The sequence below is a fragment of the Lissotriton helveticus genome, chromosome 2_2 (genome assembly GCF_964261635.1).
Source record: "Lissotriton helveticus chromosome 2_2, aLisHel1.1, whole genome shotgun sequence".
Lineage (NCBI taxonomy): Eukaryota > Metazoa > Chordata > Amphibia > Caudata > Salamandridae > Lissotriton > Lissotriton helveticus.
The window spans coordinates 130,317,490-130,336,583 of NC_136060.1; the positions used below are offsets into that span (position 1 = coordinate 130,317,490).

Consider the following 19,094-nt stretch of genomic DNA (forward strand, 5'->3'; position numbering starts at 1 on the left):
CATATCAGTGCATTCCACATGGCGAACAACGAACCAAATAAAAAAACCTGCTATCCCAGCATTGCACTGACTGAACAAAGCGAGCAAGCACAACTCTTCAAAAGGGCATTGAAAAGCTAACCCAGACGATAACTTTTTTTAGGAAAAAATGTATAACATTTTGAAGGACCATTTTTGAGATATATATATAGAGTTAATCCCATATATTTCAGTGTCTGCTTTAAGGGACACTAATGGAAATATTGCATGTCTGTCATGGTACACATAAGCAATATTTCTCCTTAGCAAGAAATCATGCATGCGCCTTTGAAAAAACAGGGCACACTGGCAAATATTCTTGCTAGGGCCTCTTTGAATTGCTCATCTAGGAAAACCTATGGCGATGAAAAACCGTGCGTGAAAGAACACCCATTTTACGTACAGTGCCAGAAGTTCCGCCCATCACTTTCCTATCTTTGATAGCCTGAAATATATGTGTAAAAAATGAATGATTTTATTTTATTTATTTATTATTTGAATTTATTAAGCGCAACAGCTACCCAAAAAGGGTTTCCTGGCGCTGAACAGGCAGGTTCTATTAAATCTCCATTTCAACTGCGAAAGAGTTACTGATTAAAAAGGCAGGTTTTAGTAGCTCTGCGAAACTTCACAAAATTCGTTTCAGTTCTTATGTGAAATGGCAGGGAGTTCCACAAAGTAGGGCCTAACAGAGCGAAAGATCTTCCTCCCATTCTGGTTAACCTAATTTTAGGCACTACAAAATAGGCCATATGGGCAGATCTCAAATTCCGGGAGGGTACATGCATGTGAACAAGGGACTTAAGGTAATGGGGGGGCCAGGTCAGCTTTAATTTTAAACATGTAGGTAAGTGTCTTAAATTTAATACGGTTATCTATTTTGAGCCAATGAAGACTACGTAAAGGACCTGAAATATGGCTAGAGTGAGGTAGTTTGCACAGCAATCTCGCTGCTGCATTTTGTACCAATTGCAGTCGCCCTATTACATCTTTCTTTGCTCCTAAGAAAAGAATGTTTCCGTAGTCTAAACGTGAGGTTATAAGAGCGTGGACTACCGATTTTTGAGAGTCTTCTGGCAACATCCAAAGGATTTTCTTTAGCCAACGTAATATGACAAAACATGTGGCCGAGACCTTGTTGACTTGGTTTTGCATTGTCAAAGCTTTATCAATCACAAAGCCTAGATAACGTACATGATCTGATGGACAAGGGATCGAGCCCATTTCAGTGGGCCAATGTTTAGGAGACCATAAATCATGTTGCCGGCCCCATATTAACACCTCAGTTTTATCGCCGTTAAGTTTTAAAAAATTAAGATTCATCCAGTCAGCAATTCTCCTCAGCCCTAGCTGCAGGCGAGATGGCGAATCCTGAGCAGTGTTTGAGAGAGAGAATGCGATCTGGGAATCGTCGGCGTAGGTGAAAAGTGTGAGGCCTTCCTGTTCTGCTATGAATGATAGTTGACTAACATAAAGATTAAAAAGAAGTGGGCTCAAGACGGAGCCTTGGGGTACACCATAAGGAGACATATGTTGTTTAGAGGTTGCAGAGTTAGAGAAAATCTGAAACGTACGTTTCTCAAGAAATGAGCTCAGCCAACCCAAAGCTGGTCCACCTATGCCCACATCAACTAATGTTTTAATGAGGATGGAATGTGAGATGGTGTCGAAAGCGGCACGGAGATCCAACAAAATCAGTGCCGTGCAGTGAATTACTAGAATTGATGGTCTTGTTTGTCAAGGTGATGCAGTCATATAAAGATGCATACCCGCTTATGCACGGTGATCTGTTCTCTCAAGTCAGAGCGCCACTCCTAGCCTCTTGAGGCAGATGGCATATGTTTACCCATGCGAAGACTGTTCACTGTGCCTTGGAGTAGTTCACTGTGCCAGGGCACGTTTCATTGTGCTGGGGTGCTGTCTGGAGTGCTGAGGTTGTCCCTGAAGATACTTAGACCTGCGCTGGTTACTTGTTGTTGTCCTGATGCTGATCCTACTGACTAAGAAAGAGTGTGCAGCTTACAGATACTGCTGCAATGCCAGTGTCCACGTGGCCTCAGTATGATCGAGCAGCACAGAGAGCTAACCGTGCTACAGAGCCACAACTGGTGTCAGCTAAGTGACATGAACATTGCTCTACTATATGGAGTTCAGAATGTCTTGTCAGTATATGCAAGTCTCCAGTATGCAACACGTACTTGTCATGGCAGTCTCCACATTTCCCTAGTATGTAAGGTACATATTGCCATGCCAGTTTGTACGCTGCCCCGTCATGTAAATAGAACCTCTAAGTCTCTTTCTCGATTGTCCCCAGTTTGAAAAACAAACAAAAAGGTTTTCATGGCATTTTACATCCCTATTTTATGTAAAACACCTTTGTCATGCAATTTTCCAGACATAGTATATAAAACACTGTTATCATGCCAGTGTACAACCCCAAGCATGTCAAGCACCATTATCAGGTTACTTTCCACCCCGCTAAGCATGTAATAGACCATCCAATGCCAGTTTATTCGCTCAGATGTGTGTAGCACTATGGTCTTCTTTTTTTTTTTTTTTTGCAGAGTTTTATAAAGCGCGAACTAGAACCGAATCAGGTATCGGAGCGCTTTACATAGCACCAGTTACGTTACATGAGGACGGACACACATTTTAGGCACGGGGAGATTAAGTGATTTGCCCAGAATCACAGGAGGTTTTGCCAGGTTGAATGCATCCACTAAGTATGTAACACACTATGCCAATGTCCCCGCCCCTAAGTGAAGTTCTGCTATTGTACGCATTCATCCGTTGGCTCGGTACGTAAAGTACAGAGCACCATGAGATTACTATGATATTATCTTCGAATCTACCGTCCTCCTCTTTGTCCTGTACTTCGAGAACATGTGACATACTGTAGTGGTCCCATGCTGATTTGGGATTCTATGGACCATCATCCCTGGCCCACAGATATTGTGCAGGCATATGATAACCCCATCTGTCCTCTGTGCTCCAGCCAGCACTTGAAAGGGAGCCCATCAAACAACTAGGCAATTGACAGTTGTGGCATACAGTGATCCAATGTCTGTCTCTGCCAGTTAACCTCCAAGGTGGGTGGTTAGTTTGCATGAGGACATGCCCAGTGAAACTTACTCCCAACATCTGTCTGCCAGATTCCTTTATGATTGCACTCCGCTACATTGTAACGCAACCCCAGTGCACTACATGCGGGTCTGCCCTCGCCTATATCAAAAGTATCGCAGTTTATCACAAACGTGGCAATTCTTTAGCGGCGTAGCAAAATCTTTAATCCAGTACATCATTTGTTTAAAAATCCCACAGCACCATGTTTTGAAAGAAAATGAAAGGAAATCCTAATTTTATGAAATAGTTTTCCCATGCCCCACTGCATTTCAGGAGCAGTCTTGTCAGGAGGCTTATGCTACCATGCATAGGAATGCACATCAGTTAACAAGAAGCACACCTTAACAAAAATGTAACAAGCTTACATTTCAAACAAAGGTCAACACATGAATGTGCTGTCAAAATGTGTTGTACTGTTCTGGAAGGCAACCTATATACCTTTGGAGATGTTTTGTATAGTAGTTAGACAAATCTATACCTGGCTTACAAAAAGGTCGATTAATCAGTTAAATGAGGATACAAGTAGGGAGAATCGATGGTAAACAGTCAGAATTACCAATGTAGTTCATGGATATCACTCGCTTAATTAATTATTCCATATGCAAATGCTTGTAAACACCATCAAATTACAGTCATTCTTTCACCTTTCCTGGAATTGGCCTTACAGTGCTAGAGTAAGATTAGCCTAGAATAAGACCATATTTTCCAGGTCTTTTTGATGAATTTTCAGGGTCACAGGCAGGGCTCTCCGAGGCCATTTCAGTGCATTGGCCGATGAGCAAGTATAAAAACTGCACTGCAACCCTTTAGTCAATTTTCTTGGTGAATTTCTGTAAGTTTCTACAAATGTCCATAAAATTCCACCAAATGAGCTAAATCTCAAAAGTATTTTGAATGTAGTTTTTATGAAAACTGCTTGTTATTTTCATACAATGTGTAACTCCTGTGCATGGTTGCGCACAACTAGTAGGGTAATGAGTGTAAATACATTAAAACAACTTTAAACTGAGGCACACCTAAACAAAGTGTATGACTATACAGTTGTCTTAAGTGAGGTTTTTGAAGTGCTGAGCCAGACTACACACAATCCTCAAAGAGCATCAGTGGAGTAAAGAACATGTCTGCTCCTTAACCTTTATTCCCCTGTTTACACAAAATGCACATGCTCTCTGTAAGTAAAATCAAATGACTCCTGACACTTTACATCTGAAAGAAACAGGTTAGTATTAGATTCCTTACCTTAGAATATCCCCAGGCGTCAGTCTGGATCCGGAAACTTTTGCGTAGCAGTACCCCTGCGCGTCGGTAGGCGTCGTCTGCAGGCGTCCCCTGCGGCTCCGCGTCGTCGGCGTCGTGCGCCGTGATGACGTCGCTGGAGTATATAGACGCCGCCTCCGCGCGCTGACGTCAGTTCTTCTTTTTTCCGCGCCAGTTAGCGCAGATCCGAAGAGCAGTACTCCGGTCTTTTGACCAAGTTTTTTGTTAACTGATTGATCTTTACGGTGCCGGTAGGATGCCCGGTTTCAAGAGTTGTGACGAGTGCGACCGCCTGATGTCGGTCACCGACCACCATCGACTCTGCCTCCGGTGTCTGGGCGCGGACCACGACGTGGAGTCCTGCGTCGACTGTCGGGCCTTGACTGGAAAAGCTAGGCGGGAGCGGTCCCGCAAGCTTCTCGAGCTCCGGTTGTCGGCCCCGCGTCGAGAGCGGTCCCGGTCCGGTCGGAGGTCGAGGGAGCGGTCGAGGGAACGGTCGCGGAGCCGCCATGGGCGCTCCGGGAGTCGCCACCATTCCTCCGGCTCGTCAGGTAAGCACAAGAAGTCGGGGCGTCGCCATCGCACCCCCGACTCCCCCCGACGCCCGCGTGCTGCGGCCGGGGGCTCGGGTGACCCCACCCCCGCGGTCCCGCATGGGTCGCCGACGCCGTCTACCCCACACCTGTCGGTCCCTGGGGAAGGCGCGTCGCGTGAGGAGATCGAGGCCTTCCTCATTGCTATGAGGGCGAGGTCTTCTCCGGCGGGGCCTTCGGCGCCTGCGGGCCCGTCGGTCCCGTCTGGGGGCCCGAGCGGTTCGGGTGCTCCTGCCCCGGCGCCGCCGGTGGCTCCGGCCCCGGCGCCGCTGGTTCCCTCTGGTTCGTCGCCGGCTGGTCTCCCGGCCTCTCCGGCGTCGGTTCCTGTGGGCCAACCCGTGGTACCGCCCCCGCGTGGTGCAGCGACTCCGCCGTCGGCTCCGGCCGGCGTCGGGTCCCCGGCACCGACGCCGCGCGGCGCCACCCCCCTTTCCTCCCCGACTCCGGACTCGGAGCCGGACCGGCGTCGGCCGACGCCGGACCCGACGCCGATGGGGCCCGTTGACCCCGATGTCTATATCGTCGACCCAGAATATGGGTATGACGAGGAGGAGTATGGAGAGGGTTGGGAGGGGTCTGAGGACCCTCTATCCCGTGCCTGCCAGTACGATGTGGACTGGGTAGGTGATCTGGGTGATGCCAGTGGCCTGGACGAGTCGCCCAACCCTGGGTTTGTCTCTCCGTCCCCTGTGGCGTCCGAGGCGGGTGCTGCCTATTCGGTGGTCCTGATGAGGGCTGCCAAGGCCTTACACCTTGAGCTCCCCGTCGCGAAGGTCAAACCGAATATTCTGACGGAAGTTTTTAAACCGCAGTCATGCCCCCAGGAGCCTCTGCTGCCGTTTAATGAGGCCCTGACGGATGTCCTTCTGGGCACCTGGTCCAGGCCCGCTTCTGGTGCGCCGGTTGACCGGAACGTTGCCAGGCGTCACCGTCCCTGCTCGGACGACCCTGCCTTCCTGTCCACCCATCCCTCCCCGGAGAGTCTGGTGATCCAGGCCTCCACTTCACAGTCCGCATTTCCGTCGGCTCCGCCCGACCGGGAATCAAAGAGGTACGACCAATTTGGAAAAAAAGTGTTTTCCTCTTTGAGCGCTGGACTGCGGTCTTGTAACACCGCGTGCCTCTTGGGCCGCTACACCCACTCCCTGTGGGATACGGTCGAGGAGTGTTTGCCGCAATGCCCCCAGGAAGTGCGGGACAAGCTCACCCGGGCCTTGGTTGAAGGCCGGGATGCGGCGCGGTACTCGATCCGTTGTGGTCTGGACACCACGGACTCACTGGGACGGGCCATGTCCACTACGGTGGCGATTCGTCGCCATGCCTGGCTGAGATCTGCCAACTTCTCACCAGACGTCCAAAATACACTTATGGACATGCCATTTGATGGCAGTCGCCTATTTGGTGACAAAGCGGACCACGCGCTGGAGCGCTTCAAGGACTCCAGGGTCACGGCCAAGTCCTTGGGTCTCTCGACCCAGCGCCAGCAGACGGGTTCGTTTCGGCCCTTTCGTGGCCAAGGGAGGGGAGGTCCCACACGTGCTGCCAGCCACGCGGCGCAGAGCGCTCCCCAGCGCGGTGGCGCCCGTGGTTTCCGCCGTGGTGGCGGTAGAGGCCAGCGTCGTGGTCAGTCCACGCCTCCCTCCGCTGCGGCATCCAAGCCTTCCTAGTCCGAGCTTTCGGGCTCACGTGACGCCAGTGGGTGGCAGGGTTCGCCATCACCACTCCCGCTGGCGCGCGATTACATCGGACAGGTGGGTGCTGCAGCTTGTCCGAAGGGGCTATGCCCTCCCCTTCGAGTCCACTCCTCCAGCCATGCCACCGCAGAACCACCGTGTGTCGGGGGACCACTTGACACTTCTGCAGGAGGAAGTTACGGCCCTCTTGGCCAAGGGGGCCATCGAGCGCGTTCCTGGGCCAGAAGTAGGGTGTGGTTGCTACTCCCACTACTTTCTGGTACCCAAGAAGGACAAGGGAGGCCTGCGTCCTATCTTGGATCTACGGAACGTCAACGGCTTCCTCCGGAAGGAGAAGTTCAAGATGTTGACTTTGGCTCAGGTCTTGGCTGCTCTAGACCCACAAGACTGGATGGTAGCGTTGGACTTGCAGGATGCGTACTTTCACATCCCCGTCCTGCCGGCCCACCGGCGTTACCTGCGGTTCACGGTAGGCCACGAGCACTTTCAGTTTATCGTGCTCCCATTCGGCCTTACCAGCGCCCCACGGGTGTTCACGAAAGTGATGGCGGTGGTCGCAGCTCATCTGCGCCGGTTAGGGGTTTCAGTCTTCCCCTACCTCGACGACTGGCTGTTGAAGGCGGGCTCGCCCCAGACAGTCGTCCACCACCTTCAGATGACGGCAGACCTCCTGCACGAGCTGGGGTTTTCCATCAATGTGCCGAAATCACACCTGTGTCCCTCTCAAAAGCTCCTTTTCATCGGAGCGGTTCTCGACTCGGCGCAGTTTCGGGTTTATCCTCCGGAACGGCGGGTCCGGGATATTCAGGCTCTGATTCCCATCTTTCAGCCGTTATCCCGGGTTTCGGTCAGGTTGACGCTGCGGCTTCTGGGGCTGATGGCCTCCTGCATCCTTCTGGTGCATCACGCCAGATGGCGGATGCGGGCTCTGCAGTGGGACCTGAAGTTTCAGTGGGCCCAGCATCAGGGCAACCTATCCGACCATGTCCTGATCTCGGAGGGCACTGCGAGACAGTTGCAGTGGTGGCTTACGGACCGCGATTGGGTCAGGGGCAGATCCCTCTCCCTTCCCCAACCGGAGCACGTGGTTGTGACGGACGCGTCCCTCCAAGGCTGGGGTGGCCACTTGGGAGAGGCGGAGATCAGAGGCCTCTGGTCTGCGGCGGAGTCCCGGCTCCATATCAACATGTTGGAGCTGCGGGCGATTCGCCTAGCACTGAAGGCATTCCTCCCCTTTGTCAACGGGAGTGTAGTGCAGGTGTTCACGGACTACACCACCGCCATGTGGTACTGCAACAAACAGGGCGGTGTGGGGTCGTGGACCCTTTGCCAAGAGGCTCTGCGCCTCTGGCAATGGCTGGAACGTCAGGGCGTGACTCTGACGGTTCAACACCTGGCAGGTTCTCTGAACGCCAGGGCGGACGAACTCAGCCGTCGGTGCTCGGTGGATCACGAATGGCGTCTGAACTCGGATGTGGCGAGAGGCCTCTTTCAGCAATGGGGAGAGCCTTGGTTAGATCTATTCGCCACAGAAGAGAACGCGCAATGTCATCAGTTCTGCGCGTTGGAGTTTCCAAGACGGCACTCGCTCGGCGACGCCTTTCGGCGCGAGTGGAGTTGCGGTCTGTTGTACGCCTTTCCGCCTATACCACTTCTGCCCAGAGTGCTGAAGAAGATCAGGCGCGACCGGGCCCAAGTTATCCTTGTGGCTCCGGACTGGGCTCGAAGGTACTGGTATCCCGAGCTACTCAGCATGACAGTCGGTCCCTCGATCCGCCTGCCCCTTCAGGAGGACCTTCTGTCGCAGCAGCAGGGGACGGTCCTCCACCCGAACCTGTCCAGTCTCCACCTCCATGCGTGGAGATTGAGCGGCGACAGTTGAGGCCATTTGACTTGCCTCCTGAAGTCTGTGATGTCATTCTGGCAGCCAGGCGTCCCTCCACAAAGTCGGTATACGCCTGCCGGTGGAACAGATTTGTGGCATGGTGCACAGCGAAGGCTGTGGATCCCCTTTCTGCCCCTCTGTCTGAGGTTCTCCTCTTCCTCCTTTCCCTTGCCCAGCAGGGCTCTGCTCTGGGCACTATCAAGGGCTATCTTTCTGCCCTTTCCGCCTTCTTGAGGCTACCTGATCAGCCATCTTTGTTCAAGTCCCCTATTGTGTTGAGATTCTTGAAGGGCATCACGCACATGTATCCTCCAACTCCGTTCGTGATGCCTCAGTGGGACTTGAACCTGGTTTTGACTTTCCTGATGTGCGCTCCCTTTGAGCCCCTTCATTCCTGTCCTCTCCGTCTTCTCACCTTAAAGACGGCCTTCCTGGTAGCCATCACCTCTGCCAGGAGAGTGAGTGAGCTCCAGGCTCTTTCTATTCAACCTCCTTTCTTGTCTGTTCATCCTGATAAGGTGGTTCTTCGGACTAGACCTTCTTTCTTGCCCAAGGTAGTCTCTGCTTTTCACATTGGGCAGTCCATCACCTTGCCCTCTTTCTTCCCTCCTCCGCATCCTTCAAAGGATGAAGAGCGGCTCCATCGTCTGGACCCAAAACGTGCGCTTTCATTCTATATGGATCGCACACGCCAGTTCCGGGTGGATGACCAACTGTTTGTTGGCTACGTGGGTGAGAAGAAGGGAAGGGCGGTACAGAAACGGACCATCTCTCGGTGGGTCGTCCTGTGCATCAAAGCATGCTACTCTTTGGCTCGGAAGGAGCCTCCTGTTGGGCTGAGGGCCCATTCCACTCGGGCCACGGCGGCTACTACTGCCCTGGGCCGGGGAGTCCCTTTGCAGGACATTTGCCAGGCGGCCACGTGGGCCTCGCTGCACACCTTTGCGAGGCACTACTGCCTGGACAGTCAAGTCCGGAGGGATGGCTTCTTTGGCCGTTCGGTCCTCCAGGACTTTCTGGTGTAGGTTGTATTGGTTCGCAGACCCACCACCGGGGTTGGTATTGCTGGGGTATCTATTCTAAGGTAAGGAATCTAATACTAACCTGTTTCTTTCAGATGAACAAGTTACTTACCTTCGGTAACGATATATCTGTAAGAAACAGTAGTTAGTATTAGATTCCTTACCGCCCCGCCCATCCTCCCCGTTCTGCGAACTGATACCTAGGGTTAAGGACATCCCTTTCAGGGCCCTAGTTTCAAATGGCACCAGTGTTGGTTCTCACATGGCTCTGCGTGTTCTGGCGCGGAAAAGCTGTGTGCAAAGAACTGACGTCAGCGCGCGGAGGCGGCGTCTATATACTCCAGCGACGTCATCACGGCGCACGACGCCGACGACGCGGAGCCGCAGGGGACGCCTGCAGACGACGCCTACCGACGCGCAGGGGTACTGCTACGCAAAAGTTTCCGGATCCAGACTGACGCCTGGGGATATTCTAAGGTAAGGAATCTAATACTAACTACTGTTTCTTACAGATATATCGTTACCGAAGGTAAGTAACTTGTTCAACTAGCTGCTTCCATGCCTGTGCATCACGAAAGGGGTTTCAAAGAGTTTGTGAGCTTTGCACTCTTAACGTGTAGCTTGTAGACTGAAATGCTGGCTTGTGTGGGACTTTGAGAAGCTGAATTCACACATGACGTGAAAGCAGTTTTGCTTGCCGTACGGAGTACAGACCTCTTAAACGAGTGTTGAAGAGGTAAACCTATAAGATGTGTGGACTGACCCCAAACTGCTTGAGTTTCATTTTAGGAGTGCGTACATACCTAAATGTAAGCATTTAAATCTAGATTTCCAGCCGTGCTGCTGTCATGACTTTTTTGGGTCGTCTTTACTATAAACTGATTCAGTTCATTGAACATTGGTCTTTCTTCTATGCATCTGTTGATTGGAACTCAATGGCAGAGTTGTCTTGGTTGTCAGACTACTCCATGATATCTACTCTGGACAGCTTGTGTACCTAATAAGACATCTCCATAAAACGCACCTGTAAGGAAGTGGATTCTGCCTGTGAAGACCCTCATTTGTTTGCTTTTAGGCCTAAGGTTTTTGTTCTTCTGCTGTGGTGTTGCATCTGGTACTGGCGACTCTCCCATTACACTCCTCTGTGGAAAATGGTCTTGAGTTGTAACCTCGACTGCCAACTTTTAAAATAAAGTCAGATGGGATAAAGGACTCGGAGCAGGTTGAGCATGACACTTGCACATGTGTAGGTGGAGCAAGGCAGACTGTTGTCTGCACAGTCTGATATCGCTTGACCGATCACACTGGACATGGAGATAGAGCCAAGACTATGTTGTAGACTGTAATTTTAGACTGAGAGGAACTACACCATTTGACCTGACAATGTGTATCGTGGAATATTTTTGCTGTACTCTTTATATGATAGTATGCAAATAAACTGTGTTTTGTGCTTGGAACATGGTGAAAGGTAAGTGTTAGTGCCTTGTATACAAATTTGTGGGTCTAGAATCCAAACATAAGGTCAGTTTCGACATATTTGGATCCCTTAAAACACTTTGATTCAGCATATTTCTCTAATGAGATTTCCCTTTGATAACATTTGTGCCTTCAACTGCCCTGATGTGTAATTAGATGGCAGAACAAAGACCCCAGGGCACAACAGGCACTACTCACCTGCTAGAGAAGGGGACAGGCTTGGAGTCTACTTAGCCGTTATCATAAACTTACTTGCTAATCTAGGGAAAGGATGATCCCAAGACTTAACAGTAGGCAGGATCACATGTCTTTCCCTGATTCTCAGCTGTGCATCACTTTGGAGTGCTTGGAAGGGAAAAGACAGGCCAAGGTGAAAGGAAGTGTTATAGGTTATGCGTCTCATTTCTGAAGAACACAGTGATTTTTAAATACTTCCCACAGTGAGGTGAAGCACAGGCTGGGACACACAGTATGCTGGTCCCTGGTAGAAATAAAACGAGTAGAGGGATGATGTACCCTAACTAGGTTCAAATAAGTTCAGTGGGTGGGTGCCTCATCGATCGCACAGAACTCTACCTCCCTTTTGAAGTCACTGCAAAGGTTCAGAAGACTGAGAGCCTGCAAGAACTGAGGAAGGACCAGCTCGTTTGATGCACTCCTGTCAGAATCTGGAGCTTCCTGGTGTGTACTGTGGACTTTTTCCTGGGCTCATCACACCAGCTTTTCTGAGTTCCTCTCAAGACAAATTATGCATAGACATACTGGTGACCCCGAAGGAGGGCAACCCTTTGGACTTTTGTTGGGCTGGTGCTGTTGCAGGTACCTTAGGAGTGGACACTATAAAATCTTATTATTGCACGCAGTCGACCTGCAAGTGATGAGTATCCTGGGTAGCTGGGGAGTCCGGGCAAGTGGGATGGTTGGTCCGGATGATCTTGAGGGCTGTTTCCTGGAAGACCCCAGGTCAGTAAATCACCAGGGCTGGACAGAGTAGCAAGTCTAGACCTACAGCCAGTGGTGGCTCCTATGGCAGAGGAGTATCGCCTACCCTGCTGAAAGTCAGCAGAGGCAAGGACATAAATAAAATGATGGTAAAACGTTTTTATTATCATTTTATTTTGTGTCCTGCAGGCTGCTAACCAGCCGAGCGTAGGGAGCGGCGGGGACAGCCACAGTAATGCTGCAGCACCAGGGAAGAGAGGGGAGTGGTGAGAACTGCTAAGGGTGCATGATGGTTTGGCCGGCCAAACCATCATGCACACTTAGCCTTTCTCCCCCAATCTTTGTTGTAGAGCTGGGTGGAGAAACCAACACAGGCTTCCAGTCTGTCTGAGCGCCGAACCGAGGTGCTCAGACCAATCCCGTCGAAACAGGTAAGTGACATTTTATTAATTGTTTTCATTTTATTTTTTTATGTTCCTCCCCGTCCCACCTCTTCATAGTGCGAGCGGATGCTCCTGCCTACAGCTGAGCTGCTGCTAAGGAGAACAAAGCAGCAGTGCCAGAGACTTTTGAAAGATTACAGGAAGGTCTTGAAGAACTCTTACGTCCAGAAGGCCTTTGGCTGTGGTTGACTATGCTGATTAAACTGATGGAAACTGCATTCAGATTGGAGCGGATCCAACTGTATCCAGATATAAAGAGACCACCATCTGTAGCTTTTGTTCAGTTGAAGCATTTTGTAATTTTAAGCTGTGAAGGAAAATGTTACCAAGCATCTCTGTGCCCCTGGTGCAAAGAAGTTCACAGTCAAATTCAGTGGTTCACCAATGATGGGTTATCAATCCGTTGCCTCTCACAGAGGAAGAGAAGTGACTGGAAGAGGGATGAACAGACTCCCTTGCAGAAGAGCCTTCCTAATCTGATAGAGACTACCAGCCGCAGATTCCTTAACGTAGAATTATCCCCAGGTGTGAGACTGGATCCGGAAAACTTTTTGTTAGAGCATCCCTGCGCGCCGGGGGGACGGCATCACACGACTCTGCCCAGTCGTTGTCCGCGTACGTGATGTCAGCAAGGTCGCATAAGTCCCACCCCATCGCGCCAACATCAGTTTTTTCCTTTTCCTCGTGCAACGCGGATCCGGGCTTGTTCAGGCCTTTTACTTATTGTGTTGTGTGTGGGAACAGTGTGCGAATGCCTTCGGGCTTTAGGATGTGCTTGTCTTGTGCGTGCCAGATGTCCGCGACGGATCCTCACCCCATCTGCATGTGGTGTTTGGGGGAACACCACGGCTCCACTGATTGTGAGGCTTGCCAGCAGATGAAACCGAAGTCCCGTAGGGAGGGCCAGATGAAACTTCTCTCAGCTCGCATGTCCAGGTTTGCGTAGTCATCACGCCCGGCCCTTGTGGAGGGTTTTCAGAACCATCACCTCAGTCTTTGACATCGTCCCTCTCCCAGGCCGCAAGAGCGTCGCTCACCTGTCGGTAAGTGTCACAGTTTGTCCCGGAGGGCTGGTCCTCAGCCTGTTGGGGGTGCGTGTTCTCCACGGGTGGAGCGGGCCCGTGTGTCGTTCCCCTTTCCGCCGTTTCCCAGTGTGGGGGCGACTAGAGCCCAGATGGAACATATGCTGCGGCTTTGCAGGCCTCGCTGGCTTCCCCTCCTGGGACATCAGCGGATCCCTTGCAGTGTGCGGGGCCCTCTGCAGCGTTGCCGGCGGCTCCGGCGCCGACTGGTTCGGATCCAGGTTCGGAGGATGTGGTGCCGTTGGGGTGCGGCCCTTCGGGGGTCCCTCCTTCGGCCCACAGCGCCTCTGCTTCGCCGCAAACTCCCACGGGAGTCCCTGTGGTGTCGTGGGAGGTCGACGGGACTCTGGTCGCAACCCCGAGTCCCACTCGGTCCTCGGGACAGGCGGTGGCCTCATCCGAGGTGACGCCGCTTCGGCGGCTGCTGCTCCTGGTGGCGCCACAGGGGCTGGCGGAGGGCCCTTCTTGTCCAGTCATGGGCCGAGGTTGGCGGGGGACCCCTCGTCCTTCCCCGGGTCCCTCTCGCCCCTCCACGCAGGTGGCTGCCTCGTCTGAGGTCGGGTCGACGCCTTTCCAGCGCCGTTCCCTCGCCGCTCCGGCCCAGCCCTGGTCTCCTGCGCTGAGTGCTGTGGTGGAGGTCGTTCCGGCGTCTCCCCTGGCGTCGGACGACTATGTTCTGCCTCAGATTGCGGCTATACGGCGCCAGGCCGACGTCGGGCCGTTGACTCGTCCTCGGATGCCTCTTCTCCATTGGTTCGACGCTTGCTGGTGTCATCCTCGCTGGAGACGGGCCGACGTGTCATGGCTTTTCCCCCAATGTCGTCTAAGGACGGCTCCTCGCCTTCACCGCGGTCATTGCCAGAGGCACTGCAGGTCCCCCACTCCTCGTTCCCTCTTCCTCCTTTCCGGACCTGGCCCTTCCTTCCTCTGGTTGGCTTAGGGGATGGCCGCCTTAGCTTGCAGCCGTCCCCTACTGAGGAGCTGCTTTCCCCACCGCTGGGCCCTACGGAAGCGGGTGCGGCCTTCGCTTGCGCTGTTTCCACGGCTGTGGGAGTCTTGCGCATGGGCGATCCAGCTGCCCATTTCCCCGCGGATCATCTTCTGGAGGTTATCCATCAGGGCTCTGGTGGTAGGGAGCTGCTGCTGCTTCCCTTCGAAGGTTCGCTCCATTCTTCTCTTTTGGGGACCAGGGGCCGTCCCGCCACGGGGGACCCGGTGCCCCAACACCTTCTGCACCACCACTATCGGGCGCCGCGTGATCCGGTATGTCTTTCCCTCCACCCCTCTACCAGAGGCCCTCTTTTGATGAATGCCTTTCCCTCTCTGCCGCTGCTGTTGGCTCCCCCGTCACGGGAGGCTCGTTGGTTGGACTACTGGGGGCACAATATATCCGCCTCAACCAGTGCCGCTCTACGGGCTCTTAACACGCTGTGTGTTTTGGCTAGGGCCACTTCTTGCTTGTGGGACTCGGCGGAGTCCCTTATGTGTGCCGCTTCTTAGGAGGGTGCCTGTGTTGATTTGAGGCACCATGCGTTGGATGGCCGGGAGCTGGCGGTGTTTATTCTTTGCTCCACTCTGGACATCTCGGAGGTGCTTGGTCGTGCCATGGCTTCTTCGGTTGCACTTCGACGTGGGTACCATGCTCACTACGCCACTTGAGTCAAGCTATCCTGGCTGAAGACGGCTGATAGCCAGAAACCGGTCCTAGGATGCTTGATTCCGGTCCAGGGAAGACATGACTTGGCAGTTCGGGCTGGACTGTTCTCATAAGGCACAGGGCCAAGACTGATTTGCATATGGCCATGTCTGAACTGGGGTGGCTTGGTGAGCAAAATAACGATGGATTAAACCCAGATCTGTGACTGGGGGTGAATGTTTTGCCATTGTGCAATATTCCGTCCTTCATCTTGTGTGTTTTGCTGTTCACCCTATGTGAGAAGGGTATGCCCAGACGTGGGTCCCGTGCTCACTACGCCACTGGAGTCAAGCTATCCTGGCTGAAGACGACTGATAGCCAGAAACCGGTCCTGGGATGCTTGATTCCGGTCCAGGGAAGACATGGTTTAGCAGTTCGGGCTGGACTGTTCCCATGAGGCACAGGGCCAAGACTGATTTGCATATGTCCATGTCTGAACTGGGGTGGCTTGGCGAGCAAAATAACGATGGATTAAACCCAGATCTGTGACTTGGGGTGAATGTTTTGCCATTGTGCAACATTCCGTCCATCATCTTGTGTGTTTTTGTTCTTCAGTTGCACTTCGTCGCCATGCCTGGCTTCGGTACAGTGTGTTTCCGGAGAATGTTCGGGAACGGCTGATGGATCCTCCTTTCGATGGCGCTCTTTTGTTCCACGGCCCTGCGGACTCGGCCATTCAGAGGTTCTTGTCGGGGCTTCCTCTTCCTCTTCCTCTTCTTCCTCTTCCTCTTCCTCTTCCTCCTTCGAGTCCTCTTCCTCCTCCTCCTCCTCCTCCTCCTGCATTCGAGTCCTCTTCCTCCTCCGCCTCCTGCATTCGAGTCCTCTTCCTCCTCCTTAGAGTCCTCTTCCTCCTCCTCCTGCATTCGAGTCCTCTTCCTCCTCCTGCATTCGAGTCCTCTTCCTCCTCCTCTCAAGTCCTCTTCCTCCTGCATTCAAGTCCTCTTCCTCCTGCATTCGAGTCCTCTTCCTCCTCCTCCTCCTCCTACATTCGAGTCCTCTTCCTCCTCCTCCTCCTCCTGCATTCGAGTCCTCTTCCTCCTCCTCCTCCTGCATTCGAGTCCTCTTCCTCCTCCTCCTCCTCCTGCATTCGAGTCTCCTCTTCCTCCTGCATTCGAGTCCTCTTCCTCCTGCATTCGAGTCCTCTTCCTCCTGCATTCGAGTCCTCTTCCTCCTGCATTCGAGTCCTCTTCCTCCTGCATTCGAGTCCTCTTCCTCCTGCATTCGAGTCCTCTTCCTCCTGCATTCGAGTCTTCCTCCTCCTCCTGCATTCGAGTCCTCTTCCTCTTCCTCCTGCATTCGAGTCCTCTTCCTCCTGCATTCGAGTCCTCTTCCTCCTCCTCCTGCATTCGAGTCCTCTTCCTCTTCCTCCTGCATTCGAGTCCTCTTCCTCTTCCTCCTCCTCCTGCATTCGAGTCCTCTTCCTCTTCCTCCTGCATTCGAGTCCTCTTCCTCTTCCTCCTCCTCCTGCATTCGAGTCCTCTTCCTCCTCCTCCTGCATTCGAGTCCTCTTCCTCCTCCTCCTGCATTCGAGTCCTCTTCCTCTTCCTCCTGCATTCGAGTCCTGCTCCTCCTGCATTCGAGTCCTGCTCCTCCTGCATTCGAGTCCTGCTCCTCCTGCATTCGAGTCCTCCTCCTCCTGCATTCGAGTCCTCCTCCTCCTGCATTCGAGTCCTCCTCCTCCTGCATTCGAGTCCTCCTTGTTGGGACTGTGGTTCTGTTGGATGCTGGCCTGCCCTTCTTGTCTGTGTGTTTTTGCTTTGGGTTCTACACCATGCTAGCCCTGAGATTATGCCTTCTGTTTTTTCTCTTTGGCTGCTTGAACCTCTTAGGAAAAACTTCTGCAGCAGAGGACAACAGAAAATATCTGCGGGAAAAACCCTTCTGCGGGTTTTTCCGCAGGTATTATCTGTTGTCCTCTGCTGCGGAAGTGTTTCCAAAGAGGTTCCCATGTTTTGGGACGTAACGTGTCCTATGTGGGGCAGTGGAAGCTGTTATATAGCTCTGTCATGCGCTGAGGAGCTGTGGTTGCCTTCGGGCCTCTGTTCTCTGTGGCGTTACGGTATGTTGCAGATGCAATCCTCTTGCTGATGGCTTGAGTTGCGCCCGGGGTGTCTTTCTCTGGGGTCACTGCTCTGTTCGCGTGGTCTGCCTGCTGTCTGCGGCCTGGCGTCTTGGCTCTGTCTGGTTCCACTTCTTTTTGGGCCGTGTGTGCTGACTCCTCCCTGGAGTGTGTCCGGACCCTTCTTCGCCTTCCTGCTCTGTCTTCAGCTGGCGTCTGGCTTGCCCTGAGTGCATCCTTCCGTGGTGCTCTCGGCGTCAGGCTGTGCTTGCCAGTGCCGACCTACTTTCTTTCTGCACCATTGTGCCTTCTAGCGCTTTAGTGGGACAGTCATCCTTGCCTTGCCGCTTCTTCCAGTGGGCCCGGCATTCAGTTCTACCTCTCCTCCCTGGGGATGAGATGGTTCTTGTGTTTTTGTCCCTCTTTCGGGCGCAGTCTGTCCCTGCGGAGCGCTGGATGGTTCTTCCTGGGTGACCTCTGGCTTCCCTGTCTGCTTCCTGCTGTTTATTACTGGTGGCACCGTTCTGTCTGGTCTATTGCCTTCTGGCTGTGATAGGCTTGGCTGCCCTCTTCACTGGGTGTGTTCCCGGGTGGGGGGGCTTGCCTTTGCTCTTCCTCTTCTCCTTGGAGTCTCTAGGTTGCTCTTCTCCCTTGGTGCTCCTCTTATTGTCTTGGCCTTGGGTGGAGGTTCTGTTGCCTTGTCTGGGCATGGGGTGCTTTGGTCTCTTTTTGCCTTGCCCTCTTTTCCTCTGCTGAGTGAGGACTGGCTGCCTCTTTTCTTGTCTTCATAAAAACAAAATGTTTGTTGTGTTCTCATAATTAAAAATCCTGACTTCACTGTTGCAAAAAAGAAAAACAATTCTCCTTGGAATGTCACAACAGAATACCCATAAGACTGTTAGGATCAGTGGGTGCTCCCAAGAGCCAAGTTCACCTCCTCAGTATCTACATGGGTTTTTTGAGGTTACCTGGAGCAGCAGCATGGCCCCACGAAGTCCCCTTACGGGGGACAAAATTGGCCACTATAAGTTCTCACGAAGAAAAAAGTGGGTGCCCTGGAAGGGCAGGTCACCTATCAAGAAACCGCTGCAGCCTGTGCAGAAGTCCCTGGCAAAGCTCGCCTATTGTTTTGTGGGGTTAGGAGTGGTTGTTAGGTGATTTGTTTTAACAACAAATGTTAAAGATAAAGCTGTACGCCTTACTGTTTGCAACTTATGTCAAAGTCAAAAGATGCGATTTATTTATGGCGAAAACAAAGGTTTAGGTCTTGATATATCTAATATGTTTATAATTTGAATTGAAACCTTCATTGCCAAGGGCAGTATTTCCTGATTCTGAATACCTCTGACAGAGCCTTTTGGTATGCCCTTATATTAATTAATCGCTTTTGATGATTTTGCTTTCGATGTTCAAAACGGTATGTGAGGTTTAGGGCCAGCTGGTGCACAAATTGTCACACGTTACCTCCGAGATTGTGGGAACAGATGAGATTGAAGGGGTTAGTGGCCCCTGTGACATTAATTTAGGTAAGGTAGTTTGCCCTCTGGTCATGCTGTGAGCCCTCTGGAAAGGGCATCAATATTTAATTCTACATACGAATTTGTAACTTTGTGCATAGAATTTAGTTGTGTGTGTATTAAAGTACTTTTCCTTTTTGGCGAAAACACACTGACTGGGCAGTGATTTATTAAGTGTATTTTATGTTACTAAGTTCTGGGTTTCTAGCCCTGAACTAATCCTGGCTATGTACAAAAGTAAGCCCCTCATTTAAAATCGAGAAGGGCTCTCCAGTCACTCAAATGCA

At 52.2% G+C, this 19,094-nt stretch overlaps 1 protein-coding gene across 1 annotated transcript in view; it reads left to right on the forward strand.

The window, feature by feature from the left end:
- Window positions 1-19,094, forward strand: part of USP46 (ubiquitin specific peptidase 46) — a 197,560-nt gene that overhangs the window by 176,058 nt on the left and 2,408 nt on the right. The window lies entirely within an intron of this gene.